This window comes from Pelophylax lessonae, assembly GCF_965119305.1.
Source record: "Pelophylax lessonae genome assembly, chromosome: 11".
NCBI lineage: Eukaryota > Metazoa > Chordata > Amphibia > Anura > Ranidae > Pelophylax > Pelophylax lessonae.
This window is the reverse complement of record NC_138778.1, coordinates 135,396,119-135,412,813: the sequence shown is the minus strand read 5'-3', so window position 1 is coordinate 135,412,813 and position 16,695 is coordinate 135,396,119. Positions and strand designations below refer to the sequence as shown.

The 16,695-nt window shown below is 42.9% G+C and overlaps 2 protein-coding genes across 6 annotated transcripts in view; both read left to right on the top strand.

The window, feature by feature from the left end:
• Positions 1 to 16,695, top strand: part of MYO15B (myosin XVB) — a 764,404-nt gene that overhangs the window by 713,708 nt on the left and 34,001 nt on the right. The gene's annotated exons all lie outside the window — the stretch shown is intronic.
• Positions 14,396 to 16,695, top strand: part of ITGB4 (integrin subunit beta 4) — a 157,389-nt gene continuing 155,089 nt past the window's right edge. For 2 of the 4 annotated variants that reach the window (XR_014225941.1, XM_082273005.1), the window contains exon 1: positions 14,396 to 14,832. The gene's annotated coding sequence lies outside the window, so the exon portion shown is untranslated. The remainder of the gene's footprint in view (positions 14,833 to 16,695) is intronic. The other 2 variants (XM_082273006.1, XM_082273007.1) reach the window with 2 other exon arrangements.

Sequence of the window (16,695 nt, the reverse complement as noted above, 5' to 3'; positions counted from 1 at the left end):
ACCATCAATGCTGGTGGAGGTTATTATAACAGCCTGCCCCTGACCATCAATGCTGGTGGGGGTTATTATTACATTCTGTCCCTGACCATCAATGCTGGTAAAGATTATTATTATTATAGCCTGTCCCCAACCATCAATCATAGTGGAGGGTATTATTACAGCCTGCCCCTGACCTTCAATGGTGGTGGAGGTTTTTATTACTATCTGCCACTCACCAACAGTGCTGGGGGAGGTTATTATTACAACCTGCCCCTGACCATCAATGCTAGGGGAGGTTATTACAGTCTGTTCTTGACCATCAATGTGGTAAAGATTATTATTATTATTATAGCCTGTCCCCAACTATCAATGATAGTGGAGGGTTTTATTACAGCCTGCCCCTGACCATCAATGATAGGGTAGGTTATTATTACAGCCTGTTCTTGACCTTCAATGCTGGTGGAGGTTTTTATTACAACCTGCCCCTCACCAACAGTGCTGGGGGAGGTTATTATTACAGCTAGTCCCTGACCTTTAATACTGGTGGAGGTTATTATTTCAGCCTTCCCCTGACCATCAGTGCTGGGGAATTATAACGATATTACCACTGATCACCAATGAAGGAAGGATTATGGTGGACACCAGTGAATGAAAAAAATTGATTTTCTTCTATACTTAAAGCTAAGCTATACACTGTAAATTAACACCCACTATATTGGCAATGTCTCCAGGTGTTTGGCAGCTCCACACTACACACACGCCACATTTTTCTTTGTGATACTTCATGAAGAAACTGCAACTGAGCTCGTTGGCAACTGAGCAGAAGAAGGTGTCTCTAAGTTGCTGCATGTTGGGCAGATTGATATGCTAAGTTTACTATCTCTGCATAAAATTGCAACCCTACTTACAACTGCTGTCTACCCTTCATTGGCTAATTCTTCTCCCACCCCCAGCATACATAACATTTCATTTTGATGTTGTTAAAAAAACGTGCTGTCCCTGTGACACTATTACAAGAAATGCCTGGAAGGGTTGTCACCAGTACAGTCCTTACTCTAAAATTTCGTTTTTATTGTGGACAGTATCCCCATTGGAGAGATTTCCCATCACATCCTGTTCTGACATGAAGAAAGAATATGTTAAAAAAAAAAAAAGACTGACTTTTTTCACCGTTTCTTTAATTTACACTGGCTTTTCAAACAACAGTTTTTTACTGTAGAGGTTTGATGAAAGGTTTATTTTGAGTAGAAGAGGAACTGAACTCTGGAGGCTGCAATCAAAAAAAGCAGGTAGAGTGCAAAGATCTAGTCCCCAGTATTGGCTCTAATAGGCTAAAAAAAAGGGAGGGCTCGGGGCGCAGAGCACTGCGCCTCGAGCCCACCCAGTTGTGTGACAATAGTGAATGAATATCCGCTATTGTCACACGGATCCTCCTCCTGGCCAATCAGGAAGTGGGTCCTGAAACCCATTTGGCCGAAAGGAGAAGCCATGCCATTGGCAGTCGTTTGCTGCTGCTGGCTGCCCTCCCACCACATGTCCAGGCAGGGTGAGTGAGTCGGAAACGGGGCGGGGTTTGGTGTGCGGCCTGGTGTGGTCCGGGGGGGGGGAGGTATGGTGCGGTCTGTCTGCCATCCCCCCTGGCCCGTGGAGCACCAGCCGCCACTGCAACAGGCATAGGTGTGAATCGAGCCAAATACAGATCGATTAAACAAACATTTCTTCCTCAGCTAGATTTATAACTGATAGATCTTGTTTTTGATCAATATTTTCAGTTGATCACAAAGTGTGTGTTGCATCCTTGGATATTGTAATCAATGATGAATGGCTAGTCCATGCTCGCTCGTACCTAGAATGATCACATATCACTATGTGTATGGTGACAATTAGAATTTGTATGTACTGTATGTGTCGTAACTGTTGCTGTCAAGCTTATCTGTGCCTGTTCATGCATTTATGTACTGTCATCATGTCCCAGCAGCCACAGCCACAATGTAGGATCCTCAGTGAGCAATCTATGAGATTTTACCATTAAAGCTAACTATGGTCAAACCTGTTTTAGTTATGAGATCAGTTTAGGTGAGTGCAGCACTGAGCTTCCATGTCCTGAGGTCATGTCTCCAAAGGCCATCAGGATACACCAAATAGGATGTAATCAACACTAAGCTCAATGGAAGCAGTCGGAATGGACGCCTATGGCTAAATGTATGTATGTTTGTTTGTTTGTATGTATGTATATGTGTGTATATATATATATATATATACACACTGCTCAATAGCTGTTGTCCAATATTATCTGTATCCTTAGTAATTCGAAGTTGTTTAATTAAGAAGTTCTCAATAATAGAAAGTATACTGTTTTCTTTGCACACATAAATTATATTTTTATTTTTGTGTTTCACTTACAGTGACTTTTGATGTGACTTTCACATTTTATAGTCTTGCTTCTTCATATTTTTGTCATTGTATTAAACATAGAGATTTGTAGATTAGCCACTAGAGAAAACTCAAATGTCTCTATCTACAGTGCATACGGAAAGTATTCACAGCGCATCACTTTTTCGACATTTTGTTATGTTACAGCCTTATTCCAAAATGGATTCAATGCATTTTTTTTCTTAAAATTCCACAAACAATACCCCATAATGAAGACGTGAAAGAAGTTTGTTTAAAATTTTTGCAAATTCTTAAAAAAAAAAAAAAAAGTCCCATGTACATAATTATTCACACCCTTTGCTCAATACTTTGTTGAAGCACTTTTGGCACCAATTACAGCCTCAAGTCTTTTTGAGTATGATGCTACAAGCTTGGCACACCTATTTTTGGGAAGTTTCTTCTATGCAGGACCTCTCAAGCTCCATCAGTAGTATCATCAGGGAGCAACCATAGTTTCTCTTAGATGGGCACCTTAAAGACCACAACATAAATGAGTTAACAGCAAACACATACACACATCACATTATAGGTTGAACTGGATGGACTGGTGTCTTTTTTCATCCTCACTAAATATGTAACTATGTAGGTTGGATGGGGAGTGTCGGTACACAGCATTTTTCAGATCTCTCCAGAGATGTTTAATCGGGTTCAATTCTGAGCTCTGGCTGGGCCACTCAAGGACATTCAGAGTTGTCCTGTAGCCACTCCTTTGTTACCTTGGCTGTGTCCTTAGGGTCATTGTCCTGTTGGAAGATGTACCTGTGCCTCAGTCTGAGGTCCAGAGCGCTCTGAAGCAGGTTTTCATCAAGCATGTCTCTGTACATTGCTGCATTCATCTTTCCCTCGATCCTGACTAGTCTCCCAGTTCCTGCCTCTAAAAAACATCCCCACAGCATGATGCTGCTACCACCATGCTTTACTGTAAAAACAGTATTGGCCAGGTGATGAGCGGTGCCTGGTTTTCTCCAGACAGGACCCTTGCCATTCAAGCCAAAAAATTCAATTTGTGTTTCATCAAAACAGAGAATTTTGTTTCTCATGGTCTGAGAGTCCTTCAGGTGCCTTTTGGCAAACTCCAGGCAGGCTGTCATGTGCCTTTTACTGAGGAGTGGCTTCCAACTGGTCACTCTACCATACAGGCCTGATTGGTGGAGTGCTCCCTGACTAAGGCCCTTCTCCCCCGATCTCTCAGTTCTAGGAAGAGTCCTGGTGGTTAAAGACTTCTTCCATTTACAGATGATGGAGGCCACTGTGCTCATTGGGATCTTCAATGCTGCAGAAATGTTTCTGTACCCTGTATCCTGTGGGACGTTATATAGACAGGTGTGTGCCTTTCCAAATCATGTCCAATCAACTGAATTTACCACAGATGGACTCCAATCAAGTTGTAGAAACATCTCAAGGATGATCAGTGGAAACAGGATGCACCTGAGCTCAGCCTTTGAGTGTCATGGCAAAGACTGTGAATACTTATGTACACTATATGGGATTTTTTCATTTTTTATTTTTGATCAATTTGCAAAGATTTCAAACAAACTTCTTTCATGATGGGGTATTGTTTGTAGAATTTTGGGGAAAATAAGGAATTTAATCCATTTTGGAAAAATCGAAGCGCTGCGAATACTTTCCGGATGCACTGTATGTCTCTTTTATTAACCACTTCTGGACTTTTTGCCCCCTTAATGACCAGGCCAAAAATATGTTTTTTTTTTCATCATTTTAGGCCAATTTGTATTTTGCCACATATTTTTGGCAAAAAAAAATCCCAATAAGCGTATTTTGATTGGTTTGCGCAAAAGTTATCGCATCTACAGACTAGGGGAAAGATTTATGTCATTTTTAGGGGGTGTTTTCTAACCGTGAGCGGGAGGGACTTGTAGAATCAACACAGAGACCTGTGATCCTATATAGAAGGATCCCAGGAGCTCTGTGATCATTTCAGAGAGAAGAACGGTCAGCTGTGTTTACAACAGCTGACCGTTGTTCTTTCTCAGTGGGGAGATATTGCGGGTGCCCGGCTGAAATTGCAGCCGTCGGCCCCAAGGATCGACTTTCCCACTTCCTAATGGGGGTGGGCTCGTGCCCCCCAGGAGCGCTCCCGCGAACTGTCGTACAGGTAAGGTGGTTCGCGCATCCGAGCCAGCCTGCCACAGTATATCTGTGCCGGGTGGTCGGCAAGTGGTTAATTGTTGATATAAGATTTTGAAGTGTAAGTAAAGGCAAAACTGTTTTGGGTTTTGGATAAAGTGGAGAGGGATTAGAACATCTGTCAGTTTTTTTTTTTTTTGCTGTCTGTGTCCCCGTTAAGAAGATTCACCCTCTTTGTCCCCTTACTATTACTAATTTTATTGCAAGTGAAAGTAAAAGAAAATCCTAAAATTTGGGTTGTCCCCAGAAAAGTAATAGAGAGGAACTCTTCCAATGGGGACAGTAGTTTTGGTGAGCTGGGGGTCCCCAAGAGATTCCCTTAAAGTGGTTGTAAAAGCTGAAGGTTTTTACCTTCATGTATTCTATGCATGAAGGTAAAAAACCTTCTGTGTGCTGCTCCCCCCACAGCCCCCCCTAATACTCAGCTGAGCTCCCTCTTGATCCAGTGATGTGCATGAGAGACTCGGCTGTCCCGGGACTCCCTCTCCTCATTGGCTGAGACAGCCATTGGCTTCAACTGGTGACAAACACAGCCAGAGAGTTAATGAGGAGAGAGTGGGGGTGGGGCCAAGCTTTATGTGTCTTATAGATGCAGCAGTGTTCCCATTGAAAGCTGCTTGCTTTGGGGGCACTGGTCAAGAAGGAGGAGCCAGTGGTGCCGGTGAGGGACCCAAGAAGAGGAGGATCGGGGCTTCTCTGTGCAAAACCAACTGCACAGAGCAGGTAAGTATGACCTTTGTTATTTTTTTTTTAAAACATCCAAATCTTCACTTTTGCTTGCAGGGATTTCCTCTCACTTCCTGTTTGGGTATGGGATAGGAAGTGAAGGGAAATCTCCACGATGAGACACAGATGGTGGGAAAAAAAAATCTGACAGGGGTTATAACCCTATCCTTGCTCTTTTCAAAATGAAAATATAGTTCTACTTTAAGACTAAACTTGAGTACATAAAAGACACAAATTCATGCAAATTAGTATCCATTAATACATTGTATCATTTTGTTTTAATTACAAGCATTGTAAATACCTACATTTGACTCTTGTAGCAGAGCTTAGACTGGAACAAGGAGAAGCAGCACAGGGAACAATTCAGTTGTGCTATGTGCTGACAAGGAGCATGCTGATAGGAAGAGATAGCAGGGTGACAGGTAAGTGGCCTGCTTCTGCTTTCAATGTCCAATCATAGGCTGGGGGAGGGACAAGACCTGTAAGTGTTACTAAACCTAAAAAGAAAAAAAAAATGTCACTTGGAATTCCTGTGACTAATATGTTTTCTGTCCCTGGGTGACTACACTCATTCCTGCACTGCATCTATGGAGGGAGCCATGGTTGTCACACAGACTGGACTTCAAACATAAAATCAAATGAAAACAGAGCCACAAAAAATATTTGGAGACTTAAATATCAATAAACAGACCGCTGCCACTCTTGCTTTGATAGAGCATCAAATAAAACACTTAGGAAAAGAGCAGCGCTGGTCTGTGCTACCCGCTGTACCCATTAACACCACTGCGGACTAATATATATAACTTCTTCAGTGACTTAACACACTAATATGCAAATAGTGCTAAAAATGAGCAACAAATGAAATTTGATATAAAGTGCCAACATATACAAAATGTGGCAGAATGACATGATCATAAAGTGCAAACGATGCATAACCATAACCGAAGTGTCTGTGAGGACGTCACGTGACAAAACGCATAGGGTGGGGCAGGGATGCTGACGTCACTGCACACGCCAGTATCGTATCTTCCGGAGACAATAGACTACATGAATAAGCTTTGTTTGTTTGAAGACACTACGAAAATGTGAGTGCTTTTACTTATTTTAAATAAAACCTGTTTTTAGATGTTTTTACGCTATAGAAGTCTTCCTTCGGCTATCCTCCTTTCATGGGTGATCAGGACCTGTGTGAGAGGGTTTATTGCAGGAAACCAGTAATGTGGAGTCATTACTCATTGAAGAGATCGATATTTGGCGCAGTAGCTGGTTTCTAACGTGACCAGTCAATTGTTCTGGTGAGTCAATTTAGTGTGAATGGTGAAGGATCACACTGGGTATGTTGTATGAGAATTACCTCTAAAGAAGCACATACAGCACAAGATTGGAGTGTTTTGGGGACTTTCCTTTTTTTTTTATTGTAGATTTTTGGATCGTATAACTAATATTTGTGGCCACTTTTATCCTATTGATTGTTTATACATTATCAGCACTTTATGATTATGAATCGTTCGCACTTCACGGTCATGTCATTTTGCCACATTTTGCACGAGAGCACTCTTTGTATATGTTGCCACTTTATAGCAATACAAAAAACTTTTCAATTTTGCATCTACATATGTCTTGGTATATTGAACTTGATTTGGAACAGTATCTCACAAAAGTGAGTACACCCCTCACATTATTGTAAATATTTTATTAAATCTTTTCATGTGACAACACTGAAGAAATGACACTTTGCTACAATGTAAAGTAGTGAGTGTACAGCTTGTATAAGTGACGGTTCACATTTGTGTGATGCGGGAACGATGCTAATATACAGCGTGTTCCCGCATCGCATCCGCATCCCTGGCAGTTCACACTGCCATGCGATATGCTGGGGGTGTCAATTAAAAGTTAACGACACCCCCAGATCAGATCGCATATCGCAGTGCGATCTGTAAGTTCACACAGAATTGGTTCGCACTAGTGTGAACCACCATGAGATCTGATTCTGCTGCGGACCAAAAAAAGGGTCCTGTGCGAGTTGAGTGCGATTGCGGTGCAAATTCAGCCATACAAACTGTATGGCTGAATTTGCACCGCACAGACATCGCATGTAATTTTAGGAGCAGTGCACTCCGAATTACATGCGATCTCTGTGATCGCAGAAATGTGAACCGGCACTAACAGTGTAAATTTGCTGTCCCCTCAAAATAACTCAACACACAGCCATTAATGTCTAAACCGCTGGCAACAAAAATGAGTACACCCCTAAGTCAAACTGTCCAAATTGGGACCAAAGTGTCAATATTTTGTGTGGCCACCATTATTTTCCAGCACTGACTTAACCCTCTTCAACAGAAGTTCACCAGAGCTTCACAGGTTGCCACTGGAGTCCTCTTCCACTCCTCTATGACGGCGTCACAAAGCTGATGGATGTTAGAAACCTTGCACTCCTCCACCTTCCGTTTAAAGATGTCCCACAGATGCTCTGTGGTGGAAAATGCCTTGTTGATGTCAGAGGAGAATGGGCAGACTGGTTGGAGATGATAGAAAGACAACAGTAACTCAACCACTTATTACAAACAAGGTATGCAGAATGCCATCTCTGAAAGCACAAAACATCAAACCTTGAAGCAGATGGGCCACAGCTGCAGAAGACCACGTCGGTTGCCATGGCTGTCAGCTAGGAACAAGAAACTGGACAATAAAAGATTGGAAAAACATTACCTGGACTGATGAGTCTCGATTTCAGCTGCAACTTTCAGATGGTAGGGTCAGAATTAGACATCAACAACATGAAAGCATGGAACCATCCTGCCTTGTATCAACTGTTCAGGCTGGTGGTGGTGTAATTACCTAGTTACATAGTTAGTGAGGTTGAAAAAAGACATCAGTCCATCCAGTTCAACCTATGATGTGTGTGTGTGTGTTTGCTGTTAACCGTACATTGTATACCCCTGTATGTTGTGGTCTTTAAGGTGCCCATCTAATAGTTTTTTGAAACTATCAATGCTCCCTGCTGATACCACTGTTTGCGGAAGAGAATTCCACATCCTTACTGCTCTTACAGTGAAGAACCCCCTGCGTATTTTAAGGTTAAACCGCCTCTCCTCTAGTTTTAGTGAGTGGCCACGTGTCTTATTGTATCTCCTTTCTCTGAATAGGTTTTTTCATATGCTAGGGTCACCAGTACAGTATTTGTACATTGATATCATATCCCCCCTCAATCGTCTCTTCTCCAGAGAGAATAGGTTCAGGGCTTGTAGTCTTTCCTCATAGCTGATGTCCTCCATTCCCCTAATTATTTTTGTTGCCCTTCTCTGGACTTTCTCCAATTCCAGCACATCCTTCCTGAGGACCGGTGGCCAGAACTGGACAGCATACTCCAGATGTGACCGGACCAGAGTCTTGTAGAGCGGGAGAATAATCTCTTTATTTCTGGAGTGAATCCCCTTTTTTATACATCCCAGTATTCTGTTGGCTTTGCTTGCAGCGGCTTGGCATTGCATGCCACTGCCAAGCCTGTTGTCTACCAGTAATGGTGTGGGGGATATTTTCTTGGCACACTTTGGACTCCTTAGTACTGAGCATTGTTTAAACACCACAGCCTACCTGAGTATTGTTGCTGACCATGCCTTTTTGACTACAGTGTACCCATCTTCTGATGGCTCCTTCCAGCAGGATAATGCACCATGTCACAAAGCTCCAATAATCTCAAACTGTTTTCTTGAACATGACAAGAGGTCACTGTACTCCAATAGCCTCCACAATCACCACATCTCATCCAATAGAGCACCTTTGTGATGTGATGGAATGGGAGATTGGCATCATGGATGTACCGCTGACAAATCTGCAGCAACTGTGTGATGCTATCATGTCAAGGTGGACCAAAATCTCTAAAGAATGTTTTCAACTCCTTGTTGAATCTATGCAATGAAGAATGAAGGCAAAAGAGGGTCCAAATCAGTACTAGCAAGGTGTACCTAATGAAGTAGACAGTGTGTGTATACGCTGCATGGCCAAAAGAAAAGTCGCTACCAAAAAAAAAGGTCACACACGTTGAAACACCTTTGGCTTTAATTATGGCACGCATTCGCTGTGGCATTGTTTTGATAAGCTTCTACAATGTCACAAGATTTATTTCCATCCAGTGTTGCATTCATTTTTTCACAAAGATCTTGTATTGATGATTGGAGAGTCGGACCACTGCACAAAGCCTTCTCCAGCACATCCCAAAGATTCTCAATGGGGTTCAGTTCTGGACTCTGTGGTGGTCCTGGTGATGGGAGAGTGGGACCACTGCCCAAAGCCTTCTCCAGCACATCCCAAAGATTCTCAATGGGGTTAAGTTCTGGACTCTGTGGTGGCCTTGATGATAGGAGAGTTGGAGCACTGCGCAAAGCCTTCTCCAGCACATCCCAAAGATTCTCAATGGGGTTAAGTTCTGGACTCTGTGGTGGTCCTGGTGATGGGAGAGTGGGACCACTGCCCAAAGCCTTCTCCAGCACATCCCAAAGATTCTCAATGGGGTTAAGTTCTGGACTCGGTGGTGGCCTTGATGATAGGAGAGTTGAAGCACTGCGCAAAGCCTTCTTCAGCACATCCCAAAGATTCTCAATGGGGTTAAGTTCTGGACTCTGTGGTGGCCTTGATGATGGGAGAGTCGGAGCACTGCGCAAAGCCTTCTCTAGCACATCCCAAAGATTCTCAATGGGGTTAAGTTCTGGACTCTGTGGTGGCCTTGATGATAGGAGAGTCGGAGCACTGCGCAAAGCCTTCTTCAGCACATCCCAAAGATTCTCAATGGGGTTAAGTTCTGGACTCTGTGGTGGCCTTGATGATAGGAGAGTCGGAGCACTGCGCAAAGCCTTCTCCAGCACATCCCAAAGATTCTCAATGTGATTAAGTTCTGGACTCTGTGGTGGCCTTGATGATAGGAGAGATGGAGCACTGCGCAAAGCCTTTTCCAGCACATCCCAAAGATTCTCAATGGGGTTAAGTTCTGGACTCTGTGGTGGCCTTGATGATAGGAGAGTTGGAGCACTGCGCAAAGCCTTCTTCAGCACATCCCAAAGATTCTCAATGGGGTTAAGTTCTGGACTCTGTGGTGGCCTTGATGATAGGAGAGTTGGAGCACTGCGCAAAGCCTTCTCCAGCACATCCCAAAGATTCTCAATGGGGTTAAGTTCTGGACTCTGTGGTGGCCTTGATGATAGGAGAGTTGGAGCACTGCGCAAAGCCTTCTCCAGCACATCCCAAAGATTCTCAATGGGGTTAAGTTCTGGACTCTGTGGTGGTCCTGGTGATGGGAGAGTGGGACCACTGCCCAAAGCCTTCTCCAGCACATCCCAAAGATTCTCAATGGGGTTAAGTTCTGGACTCGGTGGTGGCCTTGATGATAGGAGAGTTGAAGCACTGCGCAAAGCCTTCTTCAGCACATCCCAAAGATTCTCAATGGGGTTAAGTTCTGGACTCTGTGGTGGCCTTGATGATGGGAGAGTCGGAGCACTGCGCAAAGCCTTCTCTAGCACATCCCAAAGATTCTCAATGGGGTTAAGTTCTGGACTCTGTGGTGGCCTTGATGATAGGAGAGTCGGAGCACTGCGCAAAGCCTTCTTCAGCACATCCCAAAGATTCTCAATGGGGTTAAGTTCTGGACTCTGTGGTGGCCTTGATGATAGGAGAGTCGGAGCACTGCGCAAAGCCTTCTCCAGCACATCCCAAAGATTCTCAATGTGATTAAGTTCTGGACTCTGTGGTGGCCTTGATGATAGGAGAGATGGAGCACTGCGCAAAGCCTTTTCCAGCACATCCCAAAGATTCTCAATGGGGTTAAGTTCTGGACTCTGTGGTGGCCTTGATGATAGGAGAGTTGGAGCACTGCGCAAAGCCTTCTTCAGCACATCCCAAAGATTCTCAATGGGGTTAAGTTCTGGACTCTGTGGTGGCCTTGATGATGGGAGAGTCGGAGCACTGCGCAAAGCCTTCTCTAGCACATCCCAAAGATTCTCAATGGGGTTAAGTTCTGGACTCTGTGGTGGCCTTGATGATAGGAGAGTCGGAGCACTGCGCAAAGCCTTCTTCAGCACATCCCAAAGATTCTCAATGGGGTTAAGTTCTGGACTCTGTGGTGGCCTTGATGATAGGAGAGTCGGAGCACTGCGCAAAGCCTTCTCCAGCACATCCCAAAGATTCTCAATGTGATTAAGTTCTGGACTCTGTGGTGGCCTTGATGATAGGAGAGATGGAGCACTGCGCAAAGCCTTCTCCAGCACATCCCAAAGATTCTCAATGGGGTTAAGTTCTGGATTCTGTGGTGGCCTTGATGATGGGAGAGTCGGAGCACTGCGCAAAGCCTTCTCCAGCACATCCCAAAGATTCTCAATGGGGTTAAGTTCTGGACTCTGTGGTGGTCTTGGTGATGGGAGAGTGGGAGCACTGCGCAAAGCCTTCTCCAGCACATCCCAAAGATTCTCAATGGGGTTAAGTTCTGGACTCTGTGGTGACCAATCCATGTGTGAAAATTATATCTCATTTTCCCTGAACCACTCTTTCACAATTTGAGCCCGATGAACCGTGGCATTTTCCGCTTGGAATATGCCCGTGCCATCAGGGAAGAAAAAATCCATTGATGGAATAACCTGGTCATTCAGTATATTCAGGTAGTCAGCTGACCTCATTCTTTGGGCATATGCAGTAACTATCCAATAGAATCGTTACTGCCTGCTTAGTTTAGTTAGTTGCCAGGTGGCAACTTTTTTTTTTTGGCCAGTCAGTGTATAACGGTTGTGTGTGCTACACCTCATATAAAGTCCCAGGGTATACTCATGTTTTTATGTTGGCACTTTATAAGAAATGTAATTTGTTGCATATTTAGTGTGTTATGTCACTGAAGGGGTTATTTATATATTAGTGACCAGTGGTATTAATGGGAGAGTACAAAGGGTAGCACAGACCAGAGCTGCTCTTTTCCTAACAGTGTTTTATCTGACTTCAAACACATCTGGCTCTGTCCATCTCCATGGTGGATTGATGGAGCTAGCAGTTTATACAATAAAGATAAGGATGTTTGTGTTTTCTTTTCAGTTCCCAGGAAGTGACAAGGACACAGCGTTTCTACAAGATAAATGAGAATTTTCTGTACTTTCTGAAAATATTGTTAGCATAAAAAATGAAAAGGAATGCAGACTACGGACTACAAACAAGTCTGTATCACTTCATCTCCATTACATGGAAGGTAGGGCAATTGGAAGTTTACAGAAGAGAGCTAGGTAGACAGATATTCTTTGGCGCAGCTCACAGGAAGTGACAAGGACACTACTTTTCTGGCAGGATCAACCGATATTTGCTGAAAACCTTCTTAGCTTAAAAAAACAAAAAACAAATGCAACCATCATATCTAAGGCTCCGTTCACATCTAGGCGTTTTGGGGCGTTTTTGGGGCGTTTTTCTGCTCTAGGATCAGCTCTCAAAACGCCCAACAAGACAAATCCTATTCATTTCAATGACCCCTGTTCACATCTGAGCGTTTTGACGCTGTATACAAAACGCCCAACGCTCAAAAAAGTACATGAGCTTCTTTTTGGGCAGATTACAGGCGTTTTTCATTGATCTCTATTCAATCTAAAAACGCCTGCACAAAAATCGCGGTAAAAATCGCTGTAAAATCGCGGTAAAAAACGCCGCAAAAATCGCGGTAAAATCGCGGTAAAAAACGCGCGAAAAACGCTACGCTCAGGTGTGAATGTAGCCTAAGAACTGTAATCTGCAAAATAAAACATTTTAATCTTGGGTTTAGTTATCCTTTAACCACTTCCCGCCATGGATGTCCTCCCGTTTCAGTGGTTATACTGGAATGATGCCTACACCTACATGCATTATTCTGGTATGTTTGTTTGCAGCCGGCGATTCCCTAACATGCCAAGTGGCTAATTAACCACTTGATCCCTTCTGCAAGGTGGCGGAAGGGGGTCCCACCACCCTCCCGCAGCCGCCGCCTCTCCGGGGCGCTACCGAACGATCGCGGTGCCCGGGAGCAATGCGGTCGGCGGCAATGACTGCTCTGTACAGAGAGAGAGGAACTGACGTTGTTCCCCCCACTCTCTGTAATCCTGGAAACTGGGTGCGACGAGTTATGATGTCCAGTTGTGCCTCTTTGTTTACCTGGCCACCAGCAGCCAGGAAAGCAGCCAATCTCGGTCTGATCGGCTGCATGGGAGGCCAGAGGAGAGAATTGGGGTCTAATAGACCCCAAATATCTCCATAAAGGACCTGTCATGGCCCATAATGTCACAAGGGATGTTGTTCATCCCTTGTGATAGCAATAAAGTTGATCCAAAAACAAAAAAAAGTGTAAAAGAAAATTTGTATAAAAAAATTGCAACACCCACCATTTTATTCTATAGGGCCTCTGCTAAAAATAAAATAATATATAATGTTCTAAGTCATTTTCTCGCAAGGAAAAAGTTGATTTTTACAAGTATGAGCGAAGTGTCAGAATTGGCCCGGATGACAAAAAGTTACCAACTCTACTTTGTAATCACCATACAGTATTTACTTAAAAAAAGGTTGTCTTTTTTTTTTTTTTTCCTAATTGGAGCTAAGGTATTGGGACACTTGCAGCCTTTTTTCTTTTCTTTTTGTACATATTTCTTATTATGCCATTTTTGGCATGATCCCAACTGAAATGTTTTAGGTACCTTTTTTTTATTTATTTTTTTTATATTTATTAATTTACATTTTATTTCGTATTTGTTATTGGATGAACATTTTATAGAACAAAAAAAATATTTTCTCCATTTGATCTATGTTTTTTGTAACATTGTAAACTTATCAGCTCTTATGCCTACTAAAAGTTTACTATTTTTGTAAACATGGATGTTAATATTTTGTAATAGTATCTGACATACAAAAAAAGGGACTGTTGCAGCCAAACTGATTAGGCGTTGCGCAGGGTTGAGCTGTTGTGCAGTGTGGCTCTCTAGCTGATCCAAATTCTGTATTCTGGGCAGAGGGAGGGTGGTTTAATTCAGTGTCTTGCCTTTTGTTCTCTCCCTGCTCCCCCTTCATGCCTCCACCCCCCAAATAATCCTTTTTTTCAGTAACACTGAACTCAAAGCCTCAGTACTCAGGGACTGAAATTTGTCTCACGTCCAGCTCTATCCAACACAGGAAAAAAATGTGAGAGAGAGTTGGAGGGGGGGAGTCCATGGTAAGGCAGAGGGCTGTTCCAGCTTTGTACCTGCCCTCCAGGTGTGCTCACAATCCTGTGGAATGTCAGAGACAGCAGAGCAAGGTCTGAGTCACGCACAGCCCTCCATAAAACTTCTTTTCTTCTTCCCTCTTCTGCATTTTTCACAGGCAGGGAAGAAAAGACCTGTCTCTCCTGCGACACAAGCAACTCCAATCTTTCCCTCCGGACCTTGTTTTTTAGCAGGATACCATCAACCGTGAAGAATTACAAAAGGACAAACCAAGATTTGGCATCCACTTCTCAAACTGTGCTTGGGGAATTATACACAACCGTTTGCTCTTTGGGGCTGAATTAAAGGAATCTTCTATCTGGTAAGTTGACCTTACACAAAACTTTGCCTTGTATTCATTTTGCTGATCCCTGTACTGTTGCGGACTAAAATTTTGCATTATATGAATAGAATACTATAACTTGTGTAAAGGATTTTAAAATTCAGTAGCCATGTACGCATCGGTAAAAAGGCATTGCGCTGATTAGTCACAAAAACGCAATTGTGGGTCGCAAACTCTTCAGCTGATTAGTCATAAAAACGCAATCGTGGGTCGCAAACTCTTCAGTAGTTTCTTGCATTTTGTTGTGTTTTAAAGTGTTCTGTATTTTATGTTTTACTGCGACAGATTGGGCATGCATGATGTGTGCACAAAAAAGAAGTTTATGCAGCAATTCATTGGGGTAAACATATAGTAATAGAGACTTGGACTGCAGATTAATAATGGTCATCATTTTACCATAGCCTGGGTTTGCATATGAGAAGCTGCAAATGCTTTGAAGAGTTGCCTTGGATTACAGCAGATGCCTATACAGTGTTCAAATCTTACTGAGGTAGTGTGAAGTTAGGAATATAATCCTATCGGTTGGCCATACACAGCTCAATAAAAGACAGCAGAAGCCTACAGTGTTCAAATCGTATTGAGGTCGCTTGTGAAGTTCACAGTATAATCCCATTGGTTGGCCATACACAGCTCAATAAGAGACAGTAGATACCTACAGTGTTAAAATCTTAATTTGGTAGACTGTGAATGTGACAGTCTAATCCCATTGGTTGGCCATACACAGCTCAATAACAGACAGCAGATGCCTAGAGTGTTAAAATCGTATTGAGGTAGATTGTGAAGTTCACAGTATAATCCCATTGGTTGGCCATACACAGCTCAATAAGAGACAGCAGAAACCTACAGATTTAAAATCTTTTAGACTGTGAATGTAACAGTATAATCCCATTGGTTGGCCATACACAACTCAATAAAAGACAGCAGAAGCCTACAGTGTTAAAATCATATTGAGGTAGATTGTGAAGTTCACAGTATAATTCCATCGGTTGGCCATACACAGCTCAATAAGAGACAGCCGAAACCTACAGTGTTAAAATCTTAATTTGGCAGACTGTGAATGTAACAGTATAATCCCATTGGTTAGCCATACACAGCTCAATAAAAGACAGCAGATGCCTACAGTGTTAAAAACGTATTGAGGTAGACTGTGAAGTTAGGAATATAATCCCATCGGTTGGCCATACACAGCTCAATAACAGACAGCAGAAACCTACAGTGTTCAAATCTTAAGTAGACTGTGAATGTAACAGTATAATTCCATTGGTTGGCCATACACAACTCAATAAAAGACAGCAGATGCCTACAGTGTTAAAATCGTATTGAGGTAGACTGTTAAGTTCACAGTATAATCCCATCAGCTGGCCATACACAGCTCAAAAAGCATGCAATGCGACCAATTCAATCGTCTCTTTGGGCAATTAGTTCATGCAGAGGTGGGGCTACCAATTTTATTTTTTTTAATACATAAAAAGAATTTCCAGCATGTTAAAAGGAATAGATACATGATATAAATGGCACTACAATCCCATTGGTTAGACATACACAGCTCAATAAAAGACAGCAGATGCCAACAGTGTTTAAATCATATTGAGGTAGATTGTGAAGTTCACAGTATAATCCCATCGGCTGGCCATACACAGCTGGATAAGAGACAGCAGATGCCTACAGTGTTAAAATCTTATTGAGGTAGACTGTTATTGTAACAGTATAATCCCATCGGCTGGCCATACACAGCTCAAAAAGCATGCAATGCGAGCAATTCAATCGTCTCTTCGGGCAATCAGGTCATGCAGAAATGTGGTTACCAATTTTTTTTAATACAGAAAAAGATTTTCCAGCCTG